Source organism: Myotis daubentonii, chromosome 18 (genome assembly GCF_963259705.1).
Source record: "Myotis daubentonii chromosome 18, mMyoDau2.1, whole genome shotgun sequence".
In the NCBI taxonomy this organism is placed as follows: Eukaryota; Metazoa; Chordata; class Mammalia; order Chiroptera; family Vespertilionidae; genus Myotis; species Myotis daubentonii.
In genome coordinates this window covers 20,768,993-20,782,724 of record NC_081857.1, presented here as the reverse complement: position 1 = coordinate 20,782,724, position 13,732 = coordinate 20,768,993, and the positions used below count along the sequence as shown (strand labels likewise).

General features: G+C 50.6%; 1 protein-coding gene across 1 annotated transcript in view; it reads left to right on the top strand.

Moving 5' to 3' along the window:
* The first annotated feature begins 1,274 nt into the window (after positions 1-1,274).
* The window catches only part of CACNA1E (calcium voltage-gated channel subunit alpha1 E), a 387,287-nt gene continuing 374,829 nt past the window's right edge, over positions 1,275-13,732 (top strand). Inside the window, exon 1 of the mRNA XM_059673180.1 lies at positions 1,275-1,501. The gene's annotated coding sequence lies outside the window, so the exon portion shown is untranslated. The remainder of the gene's footprint in view (positions 1,502-13,732) is intronic.

Here is a 13,732-nt window from a genome sequence, read left to right as displayed (position 1 = left end):
TCTCTCCCTCTCCCTTCCTCTATGAAATTAATAAAAATATATTAAAAAAAAAAAGAACTGCCAGGGAGAGAAGTCCCCACCTGGCACCCCTTTTCTCTTTTTCCTCCCCCTCCCCTGCTTCTTCCTTTGTTTCTCTTCTTGCCCCTTTCAATCCTCCTCCTCCTCCTCCTCCTCCTCCTCCTCCTCCTCCTCCTCCTCCCTCCCTCCTCCTCCTCCTCCTCCTCCCTCCCTCCCTCCCTCCCTCCCTCCTGTGCTCTGATTCTGAGCTTTTGCTGGAGAGTGGGCAGCTCTGTATGGCCACCTGGCAAAGCTGGACTGAAGAGATGGGCTGTGGGATTTTCACCTGCAAGGACTCAGGGGGGCATTCCTGCTATCCTTCAGGGAAAGATGTGCAAAGACTCAGAGGAATGGTGGGAGAGAGGACACTCTAAGGGATTCAGATCTAGAAAGCTTTGGAGATGCCAGTTTGACTGCTTTTTTAGGCTATTTTATTATTTTTGTGCTCTTTAACTGTCCCCCCTCCCCCTCCCCTGCCTGGGAACAGGGTATCCCTAAGAGTCCTCAGAGGGCCCCTGGTGACTCTCAGAGAGGCAGCAAAGGCACTCCCCCTCCGTGGCTGGGCTCCCTATCTTTGGGCGGTGTCTGGCTCTTCCCCCTCTCTTAACTGGATGCTGAAAGCTCCCTCTCTCAACTGGACGCCTGAAGCCCCCAACCCACACCTGTTTCTATTTAGATGTAATCATGCTCTCCCCGCCACGGTCCTCCTGCCCGCCAGGCAAGCGCCAGGACCCCGCAGCGGGTGAGGTCCACGAGCAGGACCTGGGCACCCACTCCTGCCCACAAACACGGACGGTGTTTTCGGGTGGAAATGGCCTGTGCAAGTTTGAGGCCGCAGAACTTTTGCACTGAAGCCCTGACTTAAATTTCTAGCCCCAGGCTGTTTACTACACAGAGCCCCGCCCGCCCGCAATTCCACCCGCAGCCCCCGCCCGGCTGCCCGTGCGCCCCGCCCCGCCCCGCCCCGCCCCGCCCCAGCCGGTGTGCACGCTCACGCCGCGTGCCGCCCCGCGCCCGCCCGCCCGCCCGCCCGCGCCCACTCGCGGGTGCTGTCCGCGCCTGGACAGCTCTTCCCTCTTCCTTCCTCGGTTTGGATACAGCTCACTCCGTAACTGCCCGCCCCCCCTCCCCGCCGTGTGCCCCTCGGGGGGCCATGTGGTGCCAGTTCTCTTTGGAATTGTCAGAAATTTCCTTTCCACTCTGTGGGCAGGAGACAGGTTTCTTAAAAAAAAGGTCTCCCTTGTCTTTATTTTCTTACCTCCTCCTGCCTTCCCGCCCCCTGCTTTCTTTTGATCGCTCCTTCTCCTCCAATTCAGTCTCGCCCGTCCCCTCTCCCCGCTCCCCTCCCCCCACGTGTTTGCTCTTTTAAAATAATTCAAGGATGTCTCGGGAATACTAGCACACTCCTCATTCAGCCGAGCGCGGGACTCTGCATTAATTCAAGGTAAGCCCGGGTTTGGGGTTTTGCTGCGGAGGAAACGGTGGTCTGCGCCCGGCACCGGCTGCGTTCCCGGCTGCTACCTGTTGGGGAGGCATGGACCATGGAGAATCCTAGTTGGCCCGAACCTTCTCCAAGGCGCTTCTTCTTCCTCACGCGCTACCCCTTCCTTTGCAACTTCGGTGGCAATTTCCCGGGCGTGGGAAAGCTCCGCGCCGGTGGGGTTTTGGGTGTGAGCGGTGTGCCCCTTGCCCGGCGCCTAGGGCTGGCATCTCGTTCGTGGTCGTGGGTTGGCTCAGCCCGCAGGGAGGGAGGCTAGTGCCGCCCGGAGCGCAGCCAGGCTCGGAGCAGGTGCCACCGCAGGTCTCCGCGAGCCTGGGGCCTTTCGCCCCAGCCCAGTCCGGGGCACCGGGAAGTTTTGTGGGGAGACCACTCCAGGGTAAGGCTCACTTCCAGCGAAGTTTGTGTGAAGGAAGCTGCGGGCGCCCTTGGAGGCGTCCCGGGATTGGTAGATTGGGTGTCCCTGCAGCCGCGATGGGCGAGCAGCGAGTGGACCCCATCATGGGAGAAGGCTGGGAATTCAGGCGGAGGAAGGGGGATGCGGGGAAGCCAGACTCCCTAGTGACTTGCTTTCCACGCAGTCCCGTCCCCCTGCGCGAGAGTGGTTGTGTCCTTTTCTAGCCCCAAGCCCTCTGTGTCTTTGCCTTGTGCTCCTGCCCAGGAGAGGATGATGGGAGGCTCCATCCGCATCCCCCTGCGATGCAGGCGTCCTCCTTGCTCTGGGGAGTGAGGGGCAGTTTAGCCACTTACTCAAGCCAGGATGTCCTCCCTCTCCTTGGGCTGTGACTCTGGCTGCTCAGAGCAGGTGGTTCAGGCCGAGTGGGTGGGTGGGTGGATGACCGACATCTGGGGCCTTTAATGATTCACATGCTCTTCCCTTTGGAGGCCATGGTGTTGGAACACTGATTCTTACCTGCGGTGGGGGCCTAGAGCAGCGCCATGTCAAAGAGACATCGCCATTAGAGGACAGGAGCCAGTTCTGCTTAGCACAGCGAAGTGTTACTGTGGAACTAAAGGATGTCTCCAGTGCTTAATTAAATAAGAGCATCGCTCTGTCTTGGCTGACATCAGAGCCAGAGAAAAGGGGCTGTCGTTACAGGGCCCGGGAGCCAGGATGGACACTGTGGGGAAACTTCCGTTGACCGTTTCCAGAGAAATTACTAATGGAAAATATAAGACTTTCTCTTCTGCAAGTATGCGGGTCTTGTAGATTGTGCAGCCGCCCCTAGAGCCTAGAAGATGACCTTTTCCTGTTTGAGTCCATCCTACTGTCTCTCACATACTCCGTCTCTGGCCAGCTAAGATGTTCTTACACTTTGGAGTTTGGGTAACCATGTAATTTATTGTCCAAGCCAGGACGCTTCTGAGAGTGGACAGAGACATTAGTAATAATTACACGTGGACAGCAGAGACTGTCCAGACGGATAGGGACAGAGGATTAAACTGAGTGACTACGAGGTGAGCGGCAGGGACGGCTGGAGAGGCCGCATCTGATGCTTCCACATCATCTGTGTCTCGCATCTTCCTTCCTGGCATGGCTCTTCCCAACTCAGATCTCGGATGGACTTTATTTCAGTTCCCCCTGAGAACCCAGCTCTGAATGCAAACCTCTTTCCTTTGACAAAGATCCCGTCCCCAGGATGGAACTTCATGCTCTGACTACAGGGATTACAAATAGAGAGTGATTTACATGGAGCTCTTTCTATCTCTCTGTCTGCTTCTTTGTGGTATTTATGAGTCTGGGGCTCCCAGGAGACCGTGTGTCTGCCAGGAATTGTGAGTGTTGTGTTGGTGGCTGCCTGATGTACAGTGACCCTCAAGTCACACGGTTGAGCTGTTGGATCACTGTTGTCAGATCTCCTGGGCTCTCCCGAGGCTGGGGGTGGGGAGTATCTTGTTGAAGAAGCATCCGGTGGCAGGGAAATGCCCAGCTTTTACTTCCTGGCTTGTGAGAGGGAGTGATGAGGATTCTGAGAGGATGTGTCAGTCACAGCTCCATCCCCCTGGGAGCCCATGGCTCTGCCAGACAGCCAAGTCCCTGCAGAGCCTCAGAAAGTTTAGCTACCGCTTATTGAGTGCTTATTGTTTTTCAGCCAGCGTGCCAACCAGTTTCTAGACTTTACCATAATGAATCCTATCCAACCCTATTAAGTAGCTATCTTCATTTTACAGGTAAGGAAACTGCAGCTCAGAAACATTAAGTAACGTGCTCAAGTGCACCCAGACAGTAGGGGCAGAGCTGGAATTCAAACCCAAGGCTGGCCAGCCCTCCCTACAATAGGGCCTCTTTGTGTTGAGGTTGATGTGGTCAGTGTTTGGCTCACAGATGTAGTCCCACCTGTTTGGGGTGCTGGGGTGATGGATGATTCCAGAGTCGGGGGAGGAGGGCTTGGGCAGTCCACTCGGCCATCCTGCCTGGACCTTGCTTCATGCTGCCCCTGTCCTTTCTGTCAGTGTTGTCCTTTCTTGGTGTCTCAAGTGTGTGCCCCTCCTCCCTGCCCTGCTGTCTGCACCATCACTGGAGGGGTCTCTCCTCTCCACTGTGCTCAGTTGCCTGGGTGATGGGATTGTTTCAGGAAAGGCAGAGCCTCTGTCACCACCTGGTTTGTGCCTTAGTCATTGAAGCCTGTCTCTGTAAGGGTCACAGCTGAGTGACTCCAGTTTTCTCAAAGGCCGACCAGGGTCTAGATTTGGAGAGAGCCTCCCCACCCCTTGGTTTGCCCAGAAGTAATTCTATAGATGATCAAGGGGACCTGACCACACCCAGCTGACAGTACCGTGGTTAGATTCCCCAAAGCCTCTCTCTGTCATGAAGGCAAAAAGAGAGCCTTCAATGGGTAATTCTAGACATTGTTTCCATCTATTCGTCATTCCTATTTACCCTGTAGCCCCAAAATCAGCCAGGCCAAGAACAACATTGGGGGAAAGAAGGTATTAACAACAGGGGGTGGGGTAGAGAAAAGAGCATTGGCCTGGGAGACTTGACTTCTAGCCCTGACGCAGCCCCATGAAGTAGCCATGTGACCCTTGGACACGCCACTGACCTCGCTGGGTCTCATCTTGCCTGGAAATGAAGGCTGGGCAGATGCTCTGCAGGTATTGCCCAGTTCTGACAATCTCAGAAGCCACAGTTCGGTGGGGGAGGGGGGCTTCCCACTCTGTGATCTGCAAATCCTAGGCAGAGCGGCTCCCCTCTCCCAGTGGGGGGTAGGGGAGCAGATGGGGCTGATGGATAGGCATAGATGGAGGGGGCCTGCAAGACCCATCCTGGGGAGGAGCAGTGACTGCTCCAGGTCTCCTGTGGGCAGGCCTCAGTCCAGTTCTGGTCTGGAGAAGTGGGGCTGTTTATCCGGCCAGGGGAGAGCCTTTTCTCCTGTCTGCCCCGTGTTACCTTGCATCCCCAATAAGTTGTCACCTTGCATCCCGAATAAGTGATAGAGAATTGGAAGGGCAGGAAACAGCACTCTACTAACCAACATCTATAATAGGCCCAGCTACAGCGCTCGTAAAGGGGAAGGGGCGGGCGGTAGAACAGTGGGAGAACGTGTGTCCTGGTGGTACTTACAGTGTGTTGGGGAGCATGCACCTAGGCCATTGGACAGAGTATACATGTGACAAACTATAAAGCTGTTTGGAATGAAAAATCCCATTACAAAACCCATTTGTGATAGTACAGACTTGACTGTGGGTAAATCTTGACTGGCAGAAGCAAAGATGTGTGGTGCCCTTTCACCGTGACCTGGAAAACTTGTGTTAGGGGTGTAGCCCTCATTTCTGACACGAGGATTCTGAAGGGTGCTGGTGCCTGCTGCACGTGCGTGGACTTGGGGCACTTGCAGTAAATGAGATTCAAGGACAGAATATGGTGGTATTCTGGAATCACCGAGCCTTTATAAAAGTACATTTTATAAAATACACAGTTGGGAAAAATATTTCCCCCTATAAATGCAAGTCTGGGATTGGGGTTAAGAGAGAAGACTCCAGATGCTGAAAAGGGTCAGTGGTGGCAGCAGCAGCAGCAGCTGACTGGGTGTTGGGGAGGGCGCAGAGCTGGAGGCACCAGCAGGAAGGTGTGATGCTGTCTTGGTTACAGGCCAGATACTGCCGCCTGGGGCAGGGCAGCACCCTGCGGCTTTTTATAACCTGGGTTTATAACCTGGGGATTGATAACCTGGGTAGCAACATCTAGGGCCACACCGATGGGCACGCCTTTTAACGATGGAAATGCCACTGTAGTTGCAAAAATGCAACCTGAGGTCAAAGTAGCTCTCTGTGTTTTCTGGACTGCAGATGAGTCTGGTTTATGCCTCTCATACGTATCTTTTGGGGGGATCCCCACTTTCTCATGAACAGATGTGTACACAGCCTTTTGCTAGGAGGAGGGGCAAATAAAGATGAAAATGACATGGTTTTCAGATGAAAATGACATGGTTTTCACTCTCAAATAAATGGTTTCTGTTTCTAAGCACAGTGCTTTGAAGAAGTCTTCATTTCTTTTACCAGTGGCATGATGGACCCGGTCTTGCTCTAGTCTTTACTGGCCACAGGCCACGGGCAAGTCAGTTAACTCCCTGGCCTCCGCTACATTATCGATCCGCGGGCCCAGGACACATCTTTCAGAGAAGGTGCCTTGGTCCACTGGTCGCTTGAAGCCCTCTCATAGAGCAATGCCATTCTATGATTTTATCTCACAACACCCCCCCCCCCCCAATTTTTTGTTTCATTTACTGAATAGGAATTTTATTCTTTGTTCTTAATTTAAAAAGAATACTTTATATTTCTTCCTCTTAAAAAAAGTATATGTAATCTCTCTTGACTTATTTGGTCCTTGGTTGATGTTTTCTTGAGTGTGATGATCCTACATACAAGCAGATTTTCATGCCTTCTTTAAGGGAAGGGATTTGTAATGACCGGTGGACACATACCTGCTCCTCTTTTTGTTGGATCTCAGGCTCTGGGTTAATGAGTTGAGAGTGCTGAGAACTAGCCAGCCAACCTCAGAACCTGGTGCTGGCCCAGAGTGGCCCCCAGATTGGGTGCAGGGGAAAGAACTGGGCTGGGGGCAAAGCCCGAGCTGTGAGTCTCAGCTCTGCCACTTAGTGGAAGAATCCCAGCCTCTCCCTGTGTCCCGTTCCTCCTCTCGCACCGTTCCCCCACCCTCCTTCCTTCTGCAGATGTATCCTGCGTGCCTGTTCTGGGCCAGGCATGATTTGGGTCCTGGGAATACAGCAGTGAATAAAGCAGACAAGTTTCCTACTTTTATATTGAATTGGCAGGAAGAGAGAGACAATAAATAAAGAAGTAAATTTGTAGAAAAAAATCAGACAGTGATAAATGTCACTCAGAATATTAATCTAGGGTGACGTGGCACTGGCTGGGAATGTCAGGCAAGGCTTCTGAGGAGGTAATATCTCAGCCAATCAGAATGGCAGAAATGAGATTGGATCCACATAACCAACTCTCCGTGGCCATTGTGAGGAATAAGTGCAGTTGTACATGAAAGTGTGTGGACTATAAAATAAGTGCCCCACATATTATATCTCAGGCAAAATTTCTCGAGGGGTAAGCATTTTGACTAATTAATAGTTGTAATCTCAGTACCTAGCATGGTAGTAAATGTGGGTTAAAAATTATGTATATATAATTGGGAGTTTAGAAGGATTTTTAAGAAATAAAATAAACCCAAATGTCTATCAATAGATGAATGGATAAAAAGCTGTGGTACATAAAATGAAATATTACTCAGCCATAAAAAAGAACAAAATCTTACTATCTGCGACAGCATGGATGGACCTAGAGGGTATTATGCTAAGTGAAATAAGCCAATCAGAGAGAAGTACCATGATTTCACTTATATGTGGAATCTAAATAACATTGTAAACAAACAAGCAAAACAGAGACAGACTCATAGGTACAGGAAGCAGCCTGATGCTTGCCAGAGGGTTGGGGGGGGGGTGTGGAGGACTGCGAGGAAGAGGGTAAGGGTTTAAGAAGTACAGATTGGTAGTGACAAAATAGTTATGAGGATGTGAAGTACAGAATAAGGAGTCTAGTCAGTTATACTGTGATAACTGTATGGTGCCAGGTGGGAACTGGCAGTATCATATACTTTGTAAAGCATATGATTGTCTAACCATCATACTGCACACTTGAAACCCATACAAAGTAATTCTGAATGTAAACTGTAAAAAAAAATGTAAGGAAGAAAGAAAATAAGGTTATGCCTGTGACTCACCTTTGTTCCTTCCACTCTTGCCACTGTTGGGCTTTCCTGATGATTTGTATCCATGATGTCTTGGGGAGAGTAGAAAAATTCCTTGGGCATCACCAGGGCAGAGAGGGATGGAGAAGGGTGGACAATTCTGAGGGAGTAGACTTCCCAGGGAAGCTCCAGATTGCTTTTCGGGCTTTTCAAGGTCTTCTTAACCCAGAGAAGAGGCTAACTTATCTGAAATTGGTAGGCGATGCCACAGGCTCCCTCTCGCCCTCCACAACTGGGAAGAAGGTTTCATTTCCCATGTTTCTGCACCCTCTGGGTCCCTGCCTTCCTCCAGCTTTGCTGCCCTCTCCCGCTTCTCTCCCGGCCTGGGCCTGGCTCATCAGGTGCCCAGGAGACCTCAGTCCATTCTGCTGGCTGTTGGCTGTGACTTTGCAGACCTGCTCCCCTCCCTGCCACCCTCTCTGAGGGTTGAGTCAATGCAGCCCACCTACTGATTCCAGTGAGTCATGGCTTTTCAAACTTGCAGGTGTGAATCACTCAACGTGTAGCCCTTGAGATGTCTTGGGTGACAGCTGAGGGAGAAGACTATGTGCCTGTCCCTGTCCTTCACCTTCCCATTGCTTTGTCCTGCTTCCTGCACTTAGCGCCTAGAGCTCTGAGCCCACAGCCCTTCTCTAGGGTCACAAGACTAGTTGGAGGTACATGGAATAGGTATTCACTCACATGGTGGGGTCCTTTAGGGGAACGTCCTGTCCCAAAGGGTGGTTCCTGGACCAGCAGCAGGATCATCATCTTAGATATCCTGAATCAGAAATGGGCTGGCCAAACCCTCCAAGGTTTAGAACCATCGAGAGAGGCATAGATGAAAACATGTGCCAGAAACTTGGTATCTCTAACACCTCTTTGAGATAATAGGAATTGTTACTCCTGTTTTTAGAAAATATTATTTTTATTTTTCAATTACATTTGACGCCAATATTACATTCGTTTTAGGTGTACAACATAGTGATTAGACATTTATATAATTTATTTGAAGTGATCACCCTGATAAATCTCGTACCCATATGACACCATACATAGTTATTACAATATTACCGACTATATTCCTTATGGTGTGTATATATATATACAATGGGATATCACTCGGCCATAAAAAGAATGAAATCTTGCCATCTGCAAAAAACCTGGTTGGACCCAGAGCAGGGGTGGGCAAACTTTTTGACTCGAGGGCCACAATGGGTTCTTAAACTGGACCGGAGGGCCGGAACAAAAGCATGGATGGAGTGTTTGTGTGAACTAATATAAATTCAAAGTAAACATCATTACATAAAAGGGTACGGTCTTTTTTTTTTTTTTTTAGTTTTATTCATTTCAAATGGGCCGGATCCGGTCCACAGGCCGTAGTTTGCCCACGGCTGACCTAGAGGGTGCTGTGCTGAGTGAAAAAAGTCAGACAGAGAAAGACAAATGCCATTCGATTTCACTTAAATGTGGAATCTAAATACAAAATAAACAAGCAGGTCAGAAACAGACTCACATACACAGAGAACATTTTGACGGTTGCCAGATAGGGAAGGGGGGAGTGGGTGAAAAAGGTGATGGGATTAAGCAGTACACATTGCTATTCTTGTTTTATGCAAACAAACAAAGGCCTCCAGAATTCAAGATCACAGTAGGTGGTGGAGCCAGGATTTGACTCAAGTCTTGGCTTTAAAGCCCTACTGTGAGGTTTAGCCCCCAAAGAAAATTCAGATATTTCTGGACACATCTGTTACCAACCATGAGCACCTTAGTGCTAATTGCTTTCTTGGTCATTTACAACAGACTTTTGAGCAGACTGTGGGAGCAGCCCAGATGGAGCGGTATCTCATGGCATCTTGGCCATCTTTCCTCTGGTCAGCTCTGGCGGGGCTCCTCCTCCAGATGGGAACTGAGTGACCGATCCTTAAACGTAGGTGCTTCCTGGTCCCAGCCCTGGCCCTTTTCACTTCTTATGCTACACACTCTCCCAAGGGATTTCTTCCCTTCCCTTTGCTTCGGCCATCCTCCATCTGCTGATGACTTCCACGTTTGTTTTCCAACCCAGGATTCTTTTTTGAGTTTCAGAATTTCTCTCCAACTAACTACTGGACATTTCTATTCCAGCACTTCCTAGTACCTCCAGCTTGCCTTTCTCCACACTGAACCCATCATCACTTACCCAGTTTTGTCCTCTTCTCATAGAGCCTCGTTCAGCAGGTGGCTTCACCACCCATCCAGCTGTCCAACCCAGGAATCTGGGAGTCACCTGTGACTCCTCTTCCTCCCTCTTGCCTGGTCCTGTCATCTACATCCTGTTAGTGAGAATGTTCTGCTGATAGTTCCTCCTTAATGCCACAGAATTCTGTCCCTTCTTACCCTTACTATCACTGCACTCATCATCTCTCTCTTGGTCTCCTGCACATGTCTTGTCTTCCTCAAAGTCATATTCTACACTGTGGCCATAGCCTCTTTCTGAAGTGCACATGTGAGGATGCTATCACATAAATATCAGATTAAATGTGCAAAGATTTAATTAGGAGAAGCTCCTATGAAAGGTAAGGAGGAGGGCCATGAGAAAGGCTGGAAGAACTCTCTGAGCACCATGCTCAGAAAGGCTAGCCCAGGCTAGCCTCAATGGTTGCAGAATGGTTGCACAAGCCTTTTTTAATCCTTCGCTTGTGTCACATTTGCTAGTGTTCCATTCCTAAAGCAAGTCACAGGGTCAAGGTGAGACTCAACGTGGGAAGGTCCTCCAAGAAGCAGACATAAATATCAGATTAAATGTGCAAAGATTTAATTAGGAGAAGCTCCTATGAAAGGTGAGGAGGAGGACAATGAGAAAGGCTGGGAGAACTCTCTGAGCACCATGCAAGTGTGACCCTGAGTGATGGATGGTTGGGAGCAAGGGTCCTGACCTGCTGTGCAATCTAAGGCTGCTCAGCAAGGCCTTTGGGAAGCCCTCTAGCCAAACTCAGCTATTGGCAGCGGTGGGTGGGTGCGGTTGGTGGGGAGGGGGGGATCCTTGCCTCCTAGGAGGGGGCCTGCCTTAGTGTCCCTGCCCTGCTCCTTCTGTGCAAATGCAGTGATGGGTCTCAGAGTTATACTTCTAGCTCAGATCTCTCTTTTAAGACCTGGAACTCTATATCTGACAGCTTTTTTTAAAAAGCCTCCCCTTGGCTGTCCCAGAGGCATCTCAGATTTAATGTGTTCAGACTAAAGTCTTCTCCAGCTTTTTCTCCCTTGGTGAGTGCACCTTCATGCACCCAGAAGTCCAGGGTCACTGTTGGTGCTTGCACCTCTCCATGACCTTAGGCAGTCCAACCCTTTCACTCTAACTGCTTGACTACTCCTTAGTCCTGTATTCTTCTCTGTGCTCCATGGCCGCCACCTTGACCAAGTCATCATCGTCTCCTATGTAGATGACCACAACAGCCTCCTAACTGATCTCTCCACTTCCTCTCTGTCCCCTTCACAGATCCATGCTCCACATGGTCGCTCACACAATCCTGAAAAATCAACATGATCATGCCACTTCTCAGCTTGAAGTCCAACGTGTTGGCCATGGCCTGTGTGCCCTGCATGTTGTCATCCCCTGCTCTCTCCAGCTTCCACTCCTATGACTCTCTCCTTCACCCACCACCCTCCACCACCCTCTAGCCACACTGACTCCCATAGAGTGTGCCTAGCTCCCCTCACCACAGGGCCTTTGTACGTGCTGTTCCCTCTCTCCTTAATTCTTTCATCCTCTAACTGTCCAGTTACATGGTTAATGCATACTCCTTGTTCAAGTCTCAATTTAAATGCCATTCTTCAGCAAGATCTTCCTAGACAACTACCCTCTCCCACAGTCCATTTCATTTGGGCCCTTCCAAATCTTGCATTCTTGTAGTGTCCTGCACTCGCCTAGTTTCTGTGTATATTTAATATCTGTCCCCCAGGCAGAACATTTCTGGAGGATTGGAACCGTGTGCCTATTGTTCATTGCTGTGTCACAGAGCTCAGCACCATCCCGGCACATAGCAGTGGCGCCATAACTGTTGGGGGGATACATAAAGGTCCAAGGGAGCGAAGGGGGGCGGGGTAGGAAACTGGATCTGGTGCCTCCTAGTCCCTGGCTCTGGACAGGGAAGGATGAGGGACACCTCAGAGGAATTGAAGCTGCTCTGCTTCTGAGAACGTGAAGCCCTTTAGGGGAAATTGAGTCAGGACTCAGCACTGTTCCTCCCTGCGCACTCCTTCCTCCTTCCCCTTCCACCTTCCCCCCCTCCGCCTTCACTACCAGGCTGGGGTGATGCCTCCATACTGAGCAAACCAACCCCTAAAGAGATAGTGCTGATCAGCTGTTCTGGGATGGGCCCTTCCTCAGCTCACCCCCTGACCTGTGCGGGTCTCCTGGTCCCAGGGCTGCGTTCTACCTCCAGCTTCCTCTGGCTTTTGCCCACCACCTCTCCCTACCATGGCCACCTCCTCCAAGCCCCCTCTCTTCCCCTGTTCTCTGCCCGCCTCTAGTTCATTATGACTGAAACCAAAGGCAGAAGCATCTCAGAAATGTCAAAGCGAACCTTAGTCATCCCGGGGAGGCTGGCTGCCTAGGGTGAGCAGAGCGAAGCACCTGGTCAGGCCAGCGGAGGAAGGTGCTTGGGAGCTGGGTGCTTGGTGTGGCTGCAGCCGCTGTCCCCGGCCCCTGCACGCTCTCCCCAGGAAGGCGGGACAGGCTTGCTGGCATCCTAGAATTGTTGGGACTCTGTTGCTGGAGCATAAAGCTGCTCAGGTCCCTGTGACAGGGTCTCTTGTGGGGGGGAGGGGGGAGTCCAGAAGGGTGTCAGAGGAGTCAGCCTCCTAACTGATCTCACCAGGCAGATGGGGACTCAGTTCTGGGGAGCAGGGCTTAGAGCTCCAGCCCTGGGATCAGGCAGCTTTCAGATAGGGTCCTGACTCTCCCATTCATTGCTAAGCAGCTCTGCACACTCACTGTCTCTGAATCTCAGCTTCCTTAAATGTATGCAGGAGTAGGACCTACCTCACAGGATGTGTGTGGAGTTTGGATCAGTATAAACAATCAGCAAACATAGAGGCGATGAGACTCCTTTAGGATCGGGGATGGTGCTGGGCTCTCAGGGGAGGGGAGAGAAGGCAGAAGGCAGAGGGGTGCTCAGTAAATGTTGGTGGGAACATTTGAGGGAAGCAGGCAGTGTAGGTTGTCTCGGATCCCACATCCTCTTAGGCATGGCTTTGGTGGGGATGTAAAGTTGTGAGGGTTTGGGGGTGTGTGTGTGTGCTGATTTTTAGAGGCAAACAGAATTCAATTAAAAAATACAAATTACAGCCCATTTTATTGCTTTACTCTGCTTTTTAAAGTTTTCATAGCAAAATTCTCAATGCCTAAATATGAAGTACCAGTGAGTAATTTGCTTTAATCAGGGCTTGGAAAATGCAGATAATGTCAGTGTGTGGAGAATAGCTCCTGTAGGTGTGCCGTTTTGTTTGGCCCATAAAGGCAGAGGACGCTCGGGGTCTGCATTGCCATTAACTGGCTATTGAAGAATTTTAATTCTCATAGCCATTGGTCCAGAAGCAATCTTCTGTTTGGAAAGGGGGGTTAGGAGGGGCCCTAACAGATATAATTATAACCAAGACCTCGCCCAAAGTCCAGTATATAAAAAAAATTATTAAACCTCTAGTACAGCGACCCTTTGGAGTCGAAGAATTTTTTGAAAATTTACCTGGTAAAATGCACACCCCACATATTCATACAATCTTAGGGAAGCCCGGGGCCTCGCGAGGCCCATTGTACTTGGAGCCTGGTTGGATCACCCATGTCAGTAATCTCAGCATTGTGAGTCACGGGAGGACTGGGCAGAGGTGGAGGCAGAGGTGCCAGGTGGAGAGGCAGGCCTGGGGCGGCCCTGGCTGAAGCGTTCCTTCCGCAGCTGTAG